General features: G+C 38.5%; 1 protein-coding gene across 2 annotated transcripts in view; it reads left to right on the forward strand.

The window, feature by feature from the left end:
• Positions 1 to 9,413: 9,413 nt before the first annotated feature.
• LOC145663087 (uncharacterized) overlaps positions 9,414 to 16,454 on the forward strand; it is a 95,540-nt gene continuing 88,499 nt past the window's right edge. The window contains exon 1 of one of the 2 annotated variants that reach the window (XM_081729345.1): positions 9,414 to 9,502. The gene's annotated coding sequence lies outside the window, so the exon portion shown is untranslated. Of the gene's footprint in view, positions 9,503 to 14,955; positions 15,111 to 16,454 lie in introns of those variants that run through there. The other variant, XM_081729341.1, reaches the window with a different exon arrangement.

Below are 16,454 nucleotides of genomic sequence, written 5' to 3' on the forward strand. Positions count from 1 at the left end.
AATTAAAACGGTGGAAAAGTTCGCAATGAATTTTGATGAAAAATAAATAAACGATAGAACAGAACTCACCTTCTAAATGTTTTCCATTTCTCCTTCAGTTTCACTCTCCCACTCATCTGAGTCTGTATCGGCCGATGAATCTGTCGCATTGCCGCACCGTATTGTTGCAAATTATTGGTTTAATAAATTGGAAAAATTCTCTTGTCAGTTCCTACCAATGAAAAAATAATGACTAAAAGAGAAATTTTCCTTTCAGAAGGCGCGAAGGGATCGCCCCGTCGGAAAGCGTCACTGCTTACAGTGTATCCATGAGGTAGTCTGCACGGGCCCATCCCGTGAATTAATAGTATGAGGCCCGACCCGAGTTAGAAATATATTTTAGCATTTAGGCCCGACCCCATATGATAATCAAATGAGCCCGAAATAAGCCCGAATTACAAACACTTAACAATTAAGGCAAAATTGTATTTTGTTATTTGCAACAATTAGATGTTTAATTTTGCAGTTTAAAAGCTTTCATGATTCAGAGACAACAAGGAAATAAAGGTTATCCTTTACATTTAGTTTAACTATGAATTCTCTCTCTTAAAAAAAAAAAAAAAAAAAAAATCATTATATAAATTCTCATATAATATAAACTGACATTGTCTTGAAGAAAAGACCAAGACACGTTGTTCCCAATGCTCTTGTTCCTTTAATTCAGTGTAATAAGCAGTATTTTCACTCACACAAGCTAAGCATATTTATTTCTGTTACTTTTAGTTTTTTCTCTATTACACAGCTTTTCTCTCAATTGCACAGTGATTTTAAGTGTGGGCGTCTCAAGTTACAAATTTAGGTGTGCGTTGAAAGTTCTCCAGAAAATATCGTTTTATTATGTCCGAAAAGGTCCAGAGAAATACGATTGTTTATTTCAAAATTTACGGCCCGGGCCCGGCCCTAGGCTCGTGCAGACCTCTACCATGAGGTTGCTTACGAACTAAAAAAAAAGTAAGATTCGGACTTTAAACATTCCCAATTATGACAGAGCTGCAAGGGGCCGCGGTGGCTCAGTGATAGAGCGTTCACCTTTGGTGCGTGGGTCCCTGGGTCGATCTCAGTTCGCGCCAAGTGGGCTTTGTGATGGACAAACACCGTGTCAGTGAGTTTTCTCAGGGTTCTCCCGTTTACTCTTACTTTCTTCATTCCACCATTTCACTCATTCCTCATCATCACCGTCTCCCTTAGCCTCGATGCACAAACGTGGGTCGTTAAACTGAATATTTCACTTCATTTCATTATTACAGAGATATGGTTAGAAGGAAACATCTTTATATAGGCCTATACAGAATGATGATTATGATGACGTGTTCTGCCTGAAGGCAGGTCTTTGACCTGCAACAGCTCCCTGTGAAAGGTGAACCCATGGTGGTTTGCTATTGCCTTCCGTGAGATGAAAATGACATCCTAACGACGAGGTCGAACGTATACCTAGGGTAATAATTAAATCAAATATTTTACTTGCAACTATGCCAAATATTTTGACCCGCATTTCTGGAAGAGGAACTAACTGAAATAAAAGAAATCGTTGAACAGTTTTCTCTACTAGTTATCAGTTGTTATAGTTTTTTTTTTTTTCGCACAAGTTGTATCTTCGGCCTTGGAAGTTGAATAATTATTCATTCTTACTCAGAAGGATGGGGGGCGCAAAATGCTAAACATTATAACACTTGAGACATAGTTTGTACTAACAATAGACTGAAAGCAGCTTATTTGTTGTCTTATATTGACAAAAATACTTTTGTCAACTCGTCTCATTGAAGTAAGACAGAAATATTTCCCTTTCAGAAAGATGGGCCCCCGTTCTGTATTCGCCCCTGGTTCAGTATCGTAATGTTCTATTAGGCTCGGCTGTCAGGTCAGTCTTTAATGTGGCATCCAGAAAATTAAGTCATTCGCCTTTTGGTTTCTTTTCGTTATAAAACTTAATAACGAACATACGTGAATATACCACCGTAGAATACGAAGAGCTGCCACCGCAACGCATTTTCAAAGCGGGATTAAATGAAATGGACCACTGATATGAGAATTACGAGTCGGTACTGTAACGCTACACGGTAATATTTGTCATTTATTTTAGCAGGTGATATTTGTTGTAACATAAGTTTGTTGAGTTAGTACCACTGGAACTTTCAAAGCCAGACAAGTGGATGGAAGAGTAGTGGGGAGGAAGGCGGAATACGAAGTGCTCCGTAGCGATCTGCGCATCTTGGTTTGAAACTTGTCGAGTTATACTACCAGTGCCGAAACCAGCTACAAAGGTTTGGGAGGACCGCGAATATGTTACGGGGGACCAAGTCTTTAAAATTATCTTATAAATATCTAAATTGTGTTTTTTGTATTAATAATAAAGTTTTGTATTGAAGTCTGGAGGGGACAAAAATTTTAGAGGGACCTGGCCATCTCTGGTTGCGGGCCTGGCTACTACTAAACTACTACTCTACTACTACTGCCTTACTACTACTATACTATCATTACTACTATTACTACTACTAAGTGTGCACCCATATTTTTTTTTTAAATGTAATTTTTGAACAATTATCTCTTGTAGCGCCCTTGAATTGTACCTGTTCCTGGTGGATCACTGGCATGCGCCAACACATGTACAGTCTAGAAGGCATGATGACACTATTTTCATCGAGAAATGTGGGTTTTAAACTAATATGAATTTGTCCACGTATTATTGATCTGAACTGCGGAAACTGCTCTATCCCAATTTAAGGATGCACATTAACACTGATGTAATAAAGTAATTATGCAGCCTATACCTAAGCTACACGAGGTTTACGCACCCACCGTTTCAACTTTTGAAGTATTTCGTTTTATTAGATTATCGACGTCGACCATACCCTAGACGCCGCATGGACAAAGTCGCACATAGTACGAACTATTCGCAAAATCAAAGTAGGCGAATCACCTATCGACAATTTTCGCATTTATTACTGCCTTAAAATGGGGAGGCCCTTAAGTGACATGAATTCCCGCCGATATCTGTGTGGTTGTGGATTAATGGATTTATCAAGAAATCCTGAACCCACAGGTTCAGCACCCACATAACTGCATTACTTATGAACAAGGGCGCCCATCAAGGGCGACAAGGTGGGGCGCTCGCCCTCTAAGAGGAAATTGTACTTGGGAATACTGAAAACCCAATAGAATTTTTACATTACTTACAGCAAAATTTGAAACTATACTTGAAACGTCGCTTATACTTGCACCCCTTGGAAACCACAACATGGGCGCCCTTGCTTATGAACTGCACACTAAGAACTGCACACAGCGGTATATTGTACAAATATACAAAATTCTCTTGCTTACTACAGAAATCAGTATGGAGCATATGCTACATACGCACTGCCCTTAGATGTTACATTATGCCATTGCAGGATGTCTGACATCTAACAGTTTTCCGTATATCACCTATGTTACATTCTGCAGCTATATTCTATTCTACTATGGACATTCTGCGTCGATTTGTATGTGAGATCTTGACCGCCTATATTGTTTCATATGGAAAGTACGTATAGATGGAACACTTATACGGAAAGTAAGTATTATAAAACATGCGTTTTAAGTTATACGTTTGCTGTACGTTAAGTCCAAAAACTACAGGAATTACGCATGTAACCTACCGTTTTGAGTACGCTACCTACATTTTTTTTCTCAGTATCTGCTCTGAAAACTAGCCATATGTTGGATTACTGGGAGAAAGCATTTTTTGTTGAAAATCATTGATGTTTTCTTAAATGTTTTTGAGGTTAATCTACCTAAAGCCAAACATACTACTAACTAAAGAGTTTCAGACAGTATTGCTGAGCATGAGTAGTCGCTAATGTTCTCGCCTTTGGTCCTGGACTCGATTTCCGGCAGGGTCAGTCGGTCGAAAAGGTATAACAGCTTTTTCAGGCTAGCTATCCTAAATGAGGTTTTTCCTGGGATTTCCTCATTCACTCCAGGTAAATGCCGGGATGGTATCTAATTTACAGGCCTCAGGCCGCTTCTTTCCTTATCCGTTCCTTATATCCCTCCCCCGTACCGTGATTGTGTGCTCGCCGAGGATGTCATCCCTCCAACCTGACGTGCTTAAAGCCATAGATGCCGGTAATGGCCATGACTTGTATCAATAAATAAATAAATGAATATTGACGAGCGAGCGCTAGCAAGCGAAGTCGGGTTAGAATGCCGTAATGCACGTTATATTTGTCCATTCTAATTCATAGCAAATAGTAATTGCAAAATTTTCCATTCAGCACACGGCATTTCCAGTCTACTCAGTTCACAAATTACTTACATATCAATATCAATTATACTAGTTAACAAATTTAAACTTTTTGTTTGTCACATGAGAAAAATCACCTGATCTTAAAGGAACTTTTAGCGCTGAATTCGAATATGCACTCGGTTTCTCTCCATCACGTACAGTTTTCCCGTAACAGAGGGATTTTCGGGAAATTCCCTCAAAAATTTCCTTTTTCCAGATATTTTATTCACCTAGCTCATGTCCCCTTACATATAGTAACATAGAAATTATACCTAAGTATACCTTGATTTATATTTAATAAACCCTAAAAGTTTCGTAAAAATCGCTTTGTTCTTTCTAGAGAAATAAATATATTTGTATGTATACTGTGTGCACTGTTTATTGCACCTGATAGTAATGCTTTCAGATCTCCTGAGTTGGGGTAAAAACGATTTGTTTTATTACTACAAACACAGACATAAAAATGAATATTTACAATAGTCAACAACTCACTTGTATTGCTCTCTGTAAATACTTCCAACGTATATTTTTTTAAACGTACAGTATATGTATATCTTAATACATATATATACAATTCTCCAAGTTTTTTCGTTTTGTTCATGAAATGGTTATCAATATTTGTTGTTGATTGTTGATTTTAGTTTAGCGTCCCTTTCAGCAGCGAGGCTATATGAGACGTGGACCTACTGATTAACGTGGAATCCGAACCACATGAGCTCCCGCCGGGAATCGAACCCGGGTCTCCCACGCCAAAGACGCGTATGCTAACCGCTTAGCCACGAAGGAGCTCGTCAATATTTGTTATCAAATGTAACAGAATGCAAAAGAAAGAAAGAATGGAATACAGACTCATTGTTGACAACAATGAACTAATGCAGTCTGAATTTTCCACTACGGTATCGTTTCCCCCCTCCCCCCGCGCATTTCTTTCTTTCTTGTGTTCTTGACACCTGGTGAGGGAGTTTTGTACATTTTTATATTGACGTGTGGTTTAACACTACTTCACTTTCAAAGTTGTTTTTGCTGCTAAGAGTGCTTTCATGTTTGATCTTAACGGCATTATACCCAACTAAGACCAGAAGTTTGGTTTGTGATCAGTACAATGGCTTCAAGAGGACGGCGTTCGTGTGTTAACTCACCAAATAGTTTTTGTTATGTGTGTGGCCAGTTTGTAGTTAAAGGACAGTGTAGATCCATTACGCCATCGGTGAAAGTAGCATATTATATATATTTCGGATGTCGTGTGGGAGATCAGGACAAAACTTGGGCACCCAACATAATATTGTGCGTCGTGCTACGTCACTTTACTTGCATGGGCCAAAGGGAAACGGAGGTTCATGATATTTGCTGTACCAATGGTGTGGAGAGAACCCACCAACCATCTGGATGATTGTTATTTTTGTCTCACAGTAGTTAAGGGACATTCTAAAAAAAGCAAATACACAATAAGTTATCCCAACGTTAAATCCGCAATTAGACCTATTCTGCACGGGGATGAACTTCCACTTCCCGAGCCCCCTACCAACTGGGAAGAGATATAGCCAAAAGGCTCTGATGATGATCATGACCTTGATGAACCATCGACATCAACATGTACATCCAAGGATCCAACGTTCATCCCTGACTTTGTTCGCGAGCCACATTTCATCCGACAATGTGAACTTAATGACCTAGTCCGTGATTTGCACCTGACAAAACAAGAGGCGGAACTTCTGGGATCAATGCTCCAGCAGTGGAACTTATTGGATGCAGAAACGAACATATCAGTGTACAGGAAAAGGCATGTTCAATTTTCAAGCTATTTCTCAATGCAAGATAATGTGTGCGTATGTACGGATATAAATGGGTTGATGGCGGAGCTAGGAATTCCTTACGTTCCAGAAGAATGGAGGTTATTTATCGACGCGTGAAAGGTCAGCCTTAAAGCTGTCCTTTTACATAATGGAAATAAAAAGCCTTCTATACCACTTGCGCACTCAGTGAAGATTAAGGAATCCTATGTCACCATGTCAACTTTGCTAAATCTTATAAATTACAAGGACCATTGTTGGCAAATATGTTGTGATCTCAAGGTAGTTGGTATTTTATTAGGACTGCAGTGCGGTTACACGAAGTACCAATGTTTTTTATGTTTATGGGATAGCCGAGCTGATGACAAACATTATGAAGTGAAGGAATGGAAACCTAGAGTGAATTACGTACCTGGAGAATGCAACGTCAAATACGCTCCTTTGGTAGATCCTAATAAGATATTACTACCGCCACTTCATATCAAGTTAGGACTTATGAAAAACTTTGTCAAAGCCATGGACACATCTGGTGAAGGTTTCAAGTATTTGCGAGATAAGTTCCCTAACCTGAGTGATGCTAAGATTTCAGCGGGAGTGTTTATTGGTCCCCAAATTAGGAAATTAATGCTTGATGATAGCTTTGACAGCAAGTTAAACAGTGCTGAGCTAGCTGCCTGGACAGCATTTAAGTGTGTTGTGCGCAACTTTCTGGGCAATAACAAAGCTGAGAGTTACACAGAAATCGTACAGGACATGATACAGAAATACAAAGAGTTGGGTTGTAGGATGTCTTTAAAAATCCACTTTTTGCACTCCCAGCTCAGCTTCTTTCCTGCTGACCTAGGTGCTCTCAGCGACGAACAGGGGGAAAGATTCCACCAAGATATAATGGCAATGGAGAAAAGGTACCAGGGACGATGGGATCCTTCAATGATGGGGGACTATTGTTGGGGTCTTGTTAGAGAATGCAACATTTCTTACAAAAGAATTAAGTAGTGTACGTTTTTGTAACCCAATGGAAGTTTCATATATTGTGATAGTTTTGATTGTCTTTTAATGACCTTTTGGTACATTTGTATTATTGTTTATTGTAAATTGTCACACTTGTAAATTATATTGTATTATATTTTATATATGTGTTTGTGGTAATAAAGCAAAACGTTTTACCTCAACTTAAGAGATCTGAAAGCATTACTATAAGGTGCAATAAACAGTACACACAGTATACATACAAACATATTTATTTCTCTAGAAAGAATAAAGCGATTATTACGAAACCAGGAGGGTTTGTTAAATATGAATCAAAGTATACTTAGGTATAATTTATATGTTAGTGTATGCAAGGGGACAAGATCTTGGGGTGTAAAATAAACGAAAAGGGAAATTTTTGAGGGATTTTCCCGAAAATCCCTCTGTTACGGGAAAATCGTACGTGATGGAGAAAAACCGAGTGCATATTCGAATTCAGCGCAAAAAGTTCCTTTAAGAACAGGTATTTCCTTTTATGTAACAAAACCTTTGTTAACTAGTGTTATCTTTGCGCAACATGAACTCATTCTACCTATAAACATTGTGTTTTTACGCAGTTTTTCCCCGTAATCCTACAGAACTCGAGAAATATATTACATACTTCTTTCGTAAATTTTGCAAATTCAAACTCATAAAATAGGACAGCACCATCGTTTTCTACATACAGTAAACGTTGTATAATTTTTAAAAATTAGTAGTACAGTCCTCTTTCACACCCAGTCATTTATTTTAATCATAAATTACTGTTTTTATGTTTATGTATTCTACACCTGCATCCATTTATCCAGCGCCGTAACTTAGATTGTTTTCTTGGGAGGGGGGTAAGCATTAACACGCGTATTTGGTGCTCCTAGAAAAAGTTGTTTCTCTAATCTTGGGCTCCCTCTTTCAATCTTTCTCTTACTCTTTATGGGCCCGGGTCGTTAGTTACACCTTTGATTTCGTTCCATACATGACAAATGAATTAAGGGGGCAATATTGACAAATATCAAAGCCATACGAATAAACATTACTTCTAGGGCCCCTAATAGAAACGTTTTTATTGAAATGGGCCCACGACTCATTTTTGTTTTATTTACCTTTTATGTGTTGTTTTGTTTATGTAATATAGTGGACATATTCGTTGCTTCATTTATAATTTCATGTTCGTATCGTATACGGAGTAAGAAAATGTTATCTTAAAATGGGTCCCCTCAAACGGCGGGGAGCTTCCTTGGGGAAGCATTTGCCCCCTCCCTCCTCAAGTTACAGCCCTGTCACTTATCACATACTAGGCTGGTAGCCACCCCAAAAATCTAGGGGAAGCCCGGTAGAAGTTTGGGAGGGAGTCCCGATCCAAACGTATTATAGTTAATCATCATATTATAGCTCAGCGTACAAATTTTCGACTAGAAATTGGCGACTAGAAATTTAGAGCTGGCGACCAGTGTTCAGTAGGAATGGTTTCTGCCTGAACTCACAGGGCAGCGCATTTTCTGTTTCGTAAGAAAATAATTGTCACTGAGTGAGAGAAAACACGGAATGTGAAGTCTTTCTTTGTCAAACCAAAGGCCGTTAGAGGGGGGGGCATCTCAATTTGAACGTGAGAGACGCTGGCGACCATTATTTTTGGATTGGCGAGTGCGTCTGACTTTGAAATTTTGCACCCTTCATTTGCAAGCGTACTGTGAAAATTTTAGGGAACCAGTACCGTAAAAATTTAGAGGGGCCCGCCCCCCTAGACCCCATGGATAAGGGCCTGTCACATATTAATACGATGTAGACCTATCATTATTTTTTATGTCAATTATATATTGTGGATCTCCAAATTATTTGTGGCAACAAATCTTTTGCGGAGCACATCATCAAATATCGCGTGTGGAAATGCTATGTTTTCATACACATATAAAAATATCTCTTTAAGTATATTACTTCATTAACAGATAATCACTTTTAAACATATTTTCTTTACCGGTCTGTTACTCTAGTATAAAATTAATAAGTTAACACCAAATCAGTTGCAAACACTGCTCAACTTACTATCACGTTTAGTGACGTCATATTGTGTGGTGCTCTGGTTTTGTCAACTTAAGAACTCCCATGTACTGTGACAGGACACGCTGCCCCATCAGCATTTGGGTACGTGTTGTTTTCTTAGTTTTGTGTTTCGCTCACTTCAAGCGGTGTGACTGAGCGCTCCGCTCAGTAACCTTCTGAACTCCACCAATGTTGTCTAAACTTGACTGGCAACAGTGACTACATATGATCAAAAGCAGCAGTGTGAATCGACAGCAAGTGGGCAGGTTGAAGGAAAATAATAGAAGAAGAATGTAGCGATGAAGAATTAAGAAGATAGATTAAGAAGCGTTTAAAGGACTTGTTTTGTGTTAACCTGCCAGTCAAGGTAAGAAAAACTGAATATGTTTAAAGATAACAAGTAAGCCGTATTTGTGAAGAAGACACTGCAAGTAAACATTGCACATTTCTATTGAGCTTCGTCGTATTGAAAAAACTGGCATTATACAGTTTGTTTGCATTCGTCATAGTAAAAAGAATATATATATATAAGCAATTGAATTTAGCATGGATTCACGTACTAACGTCAACGAAAAGAATTAAAACAAGTGATATGTGTATACACTAAAGCATGCTTTGCACTCGTAACCTTATAGAATTCTTTTGATATTACCGTAATAACATATGCGCATATAAAAAGTAAAACTGCAATATAGATACATTATTTATGTAAACCAATATAATATTATTCATTTCAAATACCTCACTCATAACCTAATCTATTTTATTGGATACTGCATATCAGTGCTACAAAAAGAAAATATAAAGTTTCTTGCGCCAGTCAATATTAGTAGAGGTTGATAATTTGTATACACTCTAAAGGATCGAGAACAGTTTGAACGAGAGTGTGCTCTAATGGGTGTGCGACCTAGCCAGGCGCTTAAGGTATTACCGTTCGTACTAAGAGACGCAGTGCTGTCATGGTATTATTCCAATGTGAATAAATTCCTCACGTATGCCGACTTCAAGCAAATATTTTTAAGACATTATCATTCAGAAGACGTGACATGTGCTAGGTTAACGCGCCTTAAGACTGTACAATTCAACCCTAAGGTTGATGGGAGTGTTGAACGTTTTGTTACAAATAGATTCTGTCAGATTAGGGACTTGGATTCACAGAGCAGTGAAGTCCAGATTTGCAACATTATCATAACTTTGCTACTAGTTCAGTATCAGAGACAGTTGGTTTCAACACGAGGCCAGGAGTTAGCAGAAATTCTTGAAACAGTCCGAAGACGAACTGATTCATGACACATGGGAAGCAAGACGGAAGACAGGAAGAGATGGTACTAGAAGATGGGAGGACGGTGAAGAGGTGATTACTCGTAAAGCTAAAGTAGGAGCTATATCGAAGGACCAGCAGGATAACAAGACAGAGCCTGCGAACACAAGAGAAGAATCACCGTACGAAGGACGAGATGGTGCATGAGGACGCGGGAACTATCGACGCGGCAGACGAGGTGGTCGTGCACGTTCTTGGAGGGGAAATAGACGTCCAGGAAGGAATAGGACGGCCAGGTACACACATGAAGATTATGAAAGAGATGTCCCAAGATCCTCCCAAGAGGATATTCAACACCATTGGGATCCTCGGGGAATTCCAGATTCAAAAAACTAAATGAAGTATCCACCTCACGGGTCGGAGGTAGGTACGACTTGTGTTGTGAGAAGACCCATGAGAAAAGTGTAAGTGAGGATATACCTGAGGAAGTGTATAGTGGTGTATATAGTCCTTTATGTGTACGTGAGTATGAGTGTAGGAATGTGGTAAATATTTTTCGAGTTAAATTTCAATGTATAGCTGGACAAGAGTGGGAGAATAACACAGATTGTGAGAATATTGACGACCTGAAGACTGACTTTGAAGAAATAAAAGAATGGTCTGGTATCATACGAGTAAGTGTGTTGGATGAAGTTGTACAAGCACTTGTTGATAGCGGTGCTGAGGTGACGTTGTGTAGTTTAGAGTTATGGAGAAAGGTTACGAAGATTATATCACATCCGAAATTGAAACCAGCACCACACGTAGTTCTTGTCGATTATAGTGGAACCAGGAAGAAAATGGTGAAAGAAGTATATCTTCCTGTGACAATTAAGGGAATACAGACGGATGTTCGAGCTTTTGTGGTCGACGGGCTCAACCAAGATCTTCTACTGGGTCGTGATTACATGAGCAAGTTTCAAGTCAGAATGAATTTTGGAAATGGCACGGTAACCATTCAAACTGGAGAACAAGAAGTCGTAGTACCCATGGTTCAAGCGAAGGAGGAAGAAAATACGTGTAATAATATGATTAATGAGTTGAGTGTGGATTAACATCTTCCTGTAAACGTCGTAGAAGAATGGAGTGAATGCGAATGCCATCCAGAGGAAGTATGCAGCTTACAGGTGTGTGGATGCGATCATGAAGATCTTAAAGAAGTTTTAAATCAGTGGAACACCGTATTGATGCAACAAGAAGATTCGTATGATGAAGCTAGGTCAAGGCAAAGAGATGATTGCAACCTGAGACGAATTACGCTAGCACAAATAAAGGATCAAGCTCTTGTGGAATCTTTGTATGACCCACTTGTTCAGGAGATTCAATGTTCAGCTTGCTGTCCAAGGAGAGTGGAAATCGTGGAAGTCAGGGAAAAAGCGATTGAAAAGAGTCTGTACGCTACCCCAGAAGAAGTGAGAGAAGTGGTGGAGAAAACTCCTATTGCTCCGGAACACAAGGAAATGTTGTTCAATGTGCTGATGAAGAGAAGAAAAGTTTTCGCCCATTTCCCAGGAAAATGTAACAAGTTTAAGTACACCATTCAGGTTACCACTGAAGATCCAATTGTGAAACGACCTTACCCAATTCCACTGTGTTATCGAGATAAGGCGAGGGAGCAGATCCAAAAATGGTTGCGTCAAGGTATCATTGAGCCTGCAGTGTCAAAGCATCATCATCCCCTGGTAATAGTGAGAAAGAAGAACTCGGATGAGGTTAGAGTCTGTCTTGACTTGGTCCAACTTAATAAATTCGTATCTTTAACAAATCTGAAGGTCGAACGCCTCGATGACCTCTTTGCAAGATTTAATGGGATGACCTGTGGAATGTCCCTCGGCCTGGTGCATTCTTACTGCCAGATCGAGTTAACCGAAGATTGTAGAGATCTTGTAGCATTCTCTTTTGAAGGCCAGATGTATCGTCATTGCAGAGTACCCTTTGGTTACAAGAATGGTGGAGCTTGTTTAATGGCTGCGTTGCAGAGAGTGTTGGGAGTTGCTATTCTTGAAAAGATATTACTGTATATAGATGATATTTTAATTCCCGGGACTGATCCAGTAGCTCATATCGAGTTGTTAGACCAAGTATTGTATAAGTTAGAGGAAGCAAATATGACAGTCAATTTAAAGAAATGCAAATTTATGGTATCTGAGGCAAATTTCTTAGGTTTTGTGGTAACACCTCTAGGGATAGCGAAGAATCCAGAGTACGTGGATCTAGTAAAATCATTGCCAAGGCCAACAACTATAAAAACATTGCAAAGGACCTTAGGATTTTTCCAGTGGTGCTCCAAGTTTATACATGATTTTGCTCGTAAGTCAGCACCATTACACCAGCTGCTTAAACGAGGGAAGAAATGGACCTGGTTGCCTGAACATACGAATTGTTTCGAGGAAATAAAACATGAGATCTGTAAAAATATACTTTTGGTGCATCCAGATATGTCAAAAGACTTCATTATCATAGTTGACGGCTCAACTATTGGGACTGCTGCTATTTTGACACAAGATTATGAAGATGGGAAACGAGTTATTAGTTTCACTGGACACATACTTAAGCCTTGCGAATCTCGCTATACCATTACCGAGATAGAGATGTTGGGTGTTGTGAAAGCTATAAGAAAGTGGCGTAATCTATTGATCGGGCATCATGTGATCGTACAAACTGACCATCAAGCTTTAGTGCATTTTAAGAGCATAAAATATTGGAATACCAGGCTATTTCGGTGGTGTATTGAAATGCAAGATGTGGAGTTGGAAATCCAATACATACCTGGAGTAACCAATGTAGCAGCGGATACTTTGTCTCGTATTACAGTATGCCAGTCACCTAGAATTGTTACAATTTTGAATTTTCATGTCCTTCCAGGAGATTTAGCAAATATGACCAGTGAGGATTGGAAGCAATACCAGCGTGAAGATCCACAATTAATGAAGTACATTGATGCTCTAGAGCAAGATCAGACCAATGTGCCAGAAATAAGTTGGGGTAAATCAGTACGGCTGTATTATAAGATCTAACAAGGTGTGCTGTTAAAATGTGATTTTCATTTGAAAGATAAATGGAGGATAGTTGTACCCAAAAGTTTAGTAAAGAGAGTACTGAGATGTTACCATGATGACAGGGGTCATTTTGGATATGCGAAGACACACACGATGCTTCTGGAAAATTTCGTTTGGGAAGACATGTATACTGATGTGCGACGATACATCCGCAATTGTGTATTGTGTATGAGACACAAAGCTGATCCTCATCCTCTCTCAAGGAAGTTACAGTCAGTCACTGTCTCGAGAGCCCGAGAGTTATTGTCAGTTGATGTAGTAGGGAAGCTTCCAACCAGCAAGTCAAACATAGCATATGTGTGCACGTGCATGGATGTGTTTACCAGGCATCTAGTAGCGTACCCAATGAGACGAGCTACAACTGCTGCAATTCTGAGATGCCTGGATTTGTATTTTATGCATTTAGGTATTCCGGACGGCATTATATGCGACAACGGTCCATGTTTTGTATCCAGTAAGTTCTTAGGGTCAATGGCTAGTAAAGGAGTTAAAGTATATCGCACCACACCATACCATCCTCAAGCAAATCCCGTGGAGAGGATGCATAGAGAATTGAATAGGCTTTGGAGGTTGTATTGTGCTGGACAACATGTGGATTGGAGTAAGCACTTGTGGAATATCGTTATGTTACTGAACTATACTATTGTAGAGAATCTGAACGTTGCTACGGTCCAAGCACATCTAAACGTGAAGGATGTAACGCCTGTGATGAAACGACTGTTCCAAGAGGAGACTGATGAAGACGGGAATTCGTGGGACAACTGGCTACTCATGATTGCACACCGTAAGAAGTCTCAGATGGCGAAGAAGAATCAACGTACCAACGAAAAAATGACATCGGATCGGCATGCTAATGTAGGCGATCTTATATTCCTCAGGGCACATCCCATCAGTGATGCAGCAGCACAGCAGATAAAAAAGATGTTCGATCTGTACTCAGGACCCTACTTATGTGTTCGTAAGCCAAGTCTTAAGGTTGTGGAGCTGATTGATCCGAACAATGGAAAATCTATAGGACACCGATCCGAACATCAGTGTAAATTGTGGAAGCCCACTAAGGAAGAATACTGGAAATGGCGGAAGAAGGCAGAGGAGAATTGTGCTAGTCAACTTTCGAAGGACTTGCCTGATGAATACTGCGAATAGATTACGGGCTGTACATATTTCGAAATATTGTGTATATATGTATATAAGTGTATGTGTCAGGTTTCATTTGTTTGTGTATTATCTTGTTCTTATAAGTATCTGTGGAACTAAGTGAAAGTTAATCTGTGAGTGCTTAGTGACGGCGCAGGGATCAACCTCTTCTGACGCCATATGTGACAGGACACGCTGCCCCATCAGCATTTGGGTACGTGTTGTTTTCTTAGTTTTGTGTTTCGCTCACTTCGAGCGGTGTGACTGAGCGCTCCGCTCAGTAACCTTCTGAACTCCACCAATGTTGTCTAAACTTGACTGGCAACAGTGACTACATATGATCAAGAGCAGCAGTGTGAATCGACAGCAAGTGGGCAGGTTGAAGGAAAATAATAGAAGAAGAATGTAGCGATGAAGAATTAAGAAGATAGAATAAGAAGCGTTTAAAGAACTTGTTTTGTGTTAACCTGCCAGTCAAGGTAAGAAAAACTGAATATGTTTAAAGATAACAAGTAAGCCGTATTTGTGAAGAAGACACTGCAAGTAAACATTGCACATTTCTATTGAGCTTCGTCGTATTGAAAAAACTGGCATTATACAGTTTGTTTGCATTCGTCATAGTAAAAAGAATATATATATATATATATATATATATATATATATATATATATATATATATATATATATATATATATATATATATATATATAAGCAATTGAATTTAGCATGGATTCACGTACTAACGTCAACGAAAAGAATTAAAACAAGTGATATGTGTATACGGTATACGACACACTAAAGCATGCTTTGCACTCGTAACCTTATAGAATTCTTTTGATATTACCGTAATAACATATGCGCATATAAAAAGTAAAACTGCAATATAGATACATTATTTATGTAAACCAATATAATATTATTCATTTCAAATACCTCACTCATAACCTAATCTATTTTATTGGATACTGCATATCAGTGCTACAAAAAGTAAATATAAAGTTTCTTGCGCCAGTCAATATTAGTAGAGGTTGATAATTTGTATACACTCATAAGGATCATATACATACATAAGGATCATTAAATATAGAACGTCGTGCATATAATGAGCGCACAATATGAACGCATTACTTTGCATTGAATTCTTTTAGTCTTAAGCTCAGGTATGAAACGTATATCCACAAAAAGCGCTTGAAAGAAAATCAATCTATATTTGATATAGGCCTATATAATAGCGGAATATTACTTCAAATTATAGCTATAAAAATATCTAACAACCACAGTAGTGATATAACATCGTTACATAACTGTATTATTTCTGAAAACTGTGCTAGCTAACATATTTATCTGTGAAGAATGTTTGAAATATTAGTAATAAGTTGAATTCAATTTAAATAAAAGTTCGCCCGTCGCGACTATCAAGTGTCAATTAGTTAGTCTCTTTGCATTCAAATTAGTTATTCACTAGTGAATCATCTGTTCAGGCAAAGACAGAACTGAAGATAGAAACAATTATATCAAGTGGCAAGTATAATATAATAGTTCAGTGCGTCCGTAAAAAGGAAATAATTAAAAATAATAAATGAGTAATAAATACAAATATAAATAAGAGATCAAACTTCTTTCTAGACATTTGAAATAACATAATTTGCTACTGTCGTCTGGACTTTCATTTATTCTGAAAGACTAAATAGTAGAGAAACCTTATTGCATGTATTATCATTATTTTTGTTGTATATAGTATTTTGTATGTTTCCTTGTTTGATATATCTTATTTCTTTTAATTACTTGTCAATATCAGTTTTATGTTGGACGGTATCAATAAT

This window comes from Thermobia domestica, chromosome 10 (genome assembly GCF_964235325.1).
Source record: "Thermobia domestica chromosome 10, izTheDome1.hap1.1, whole genome shotgun sequence".
NCBI classification, from domain to species: domain Eukaryota; kingdom Metazoa; phylum Arthropoda; class Insecta; order Zygentoma; family Lepismatidae; genus Thermobia; species Thermobia domestica.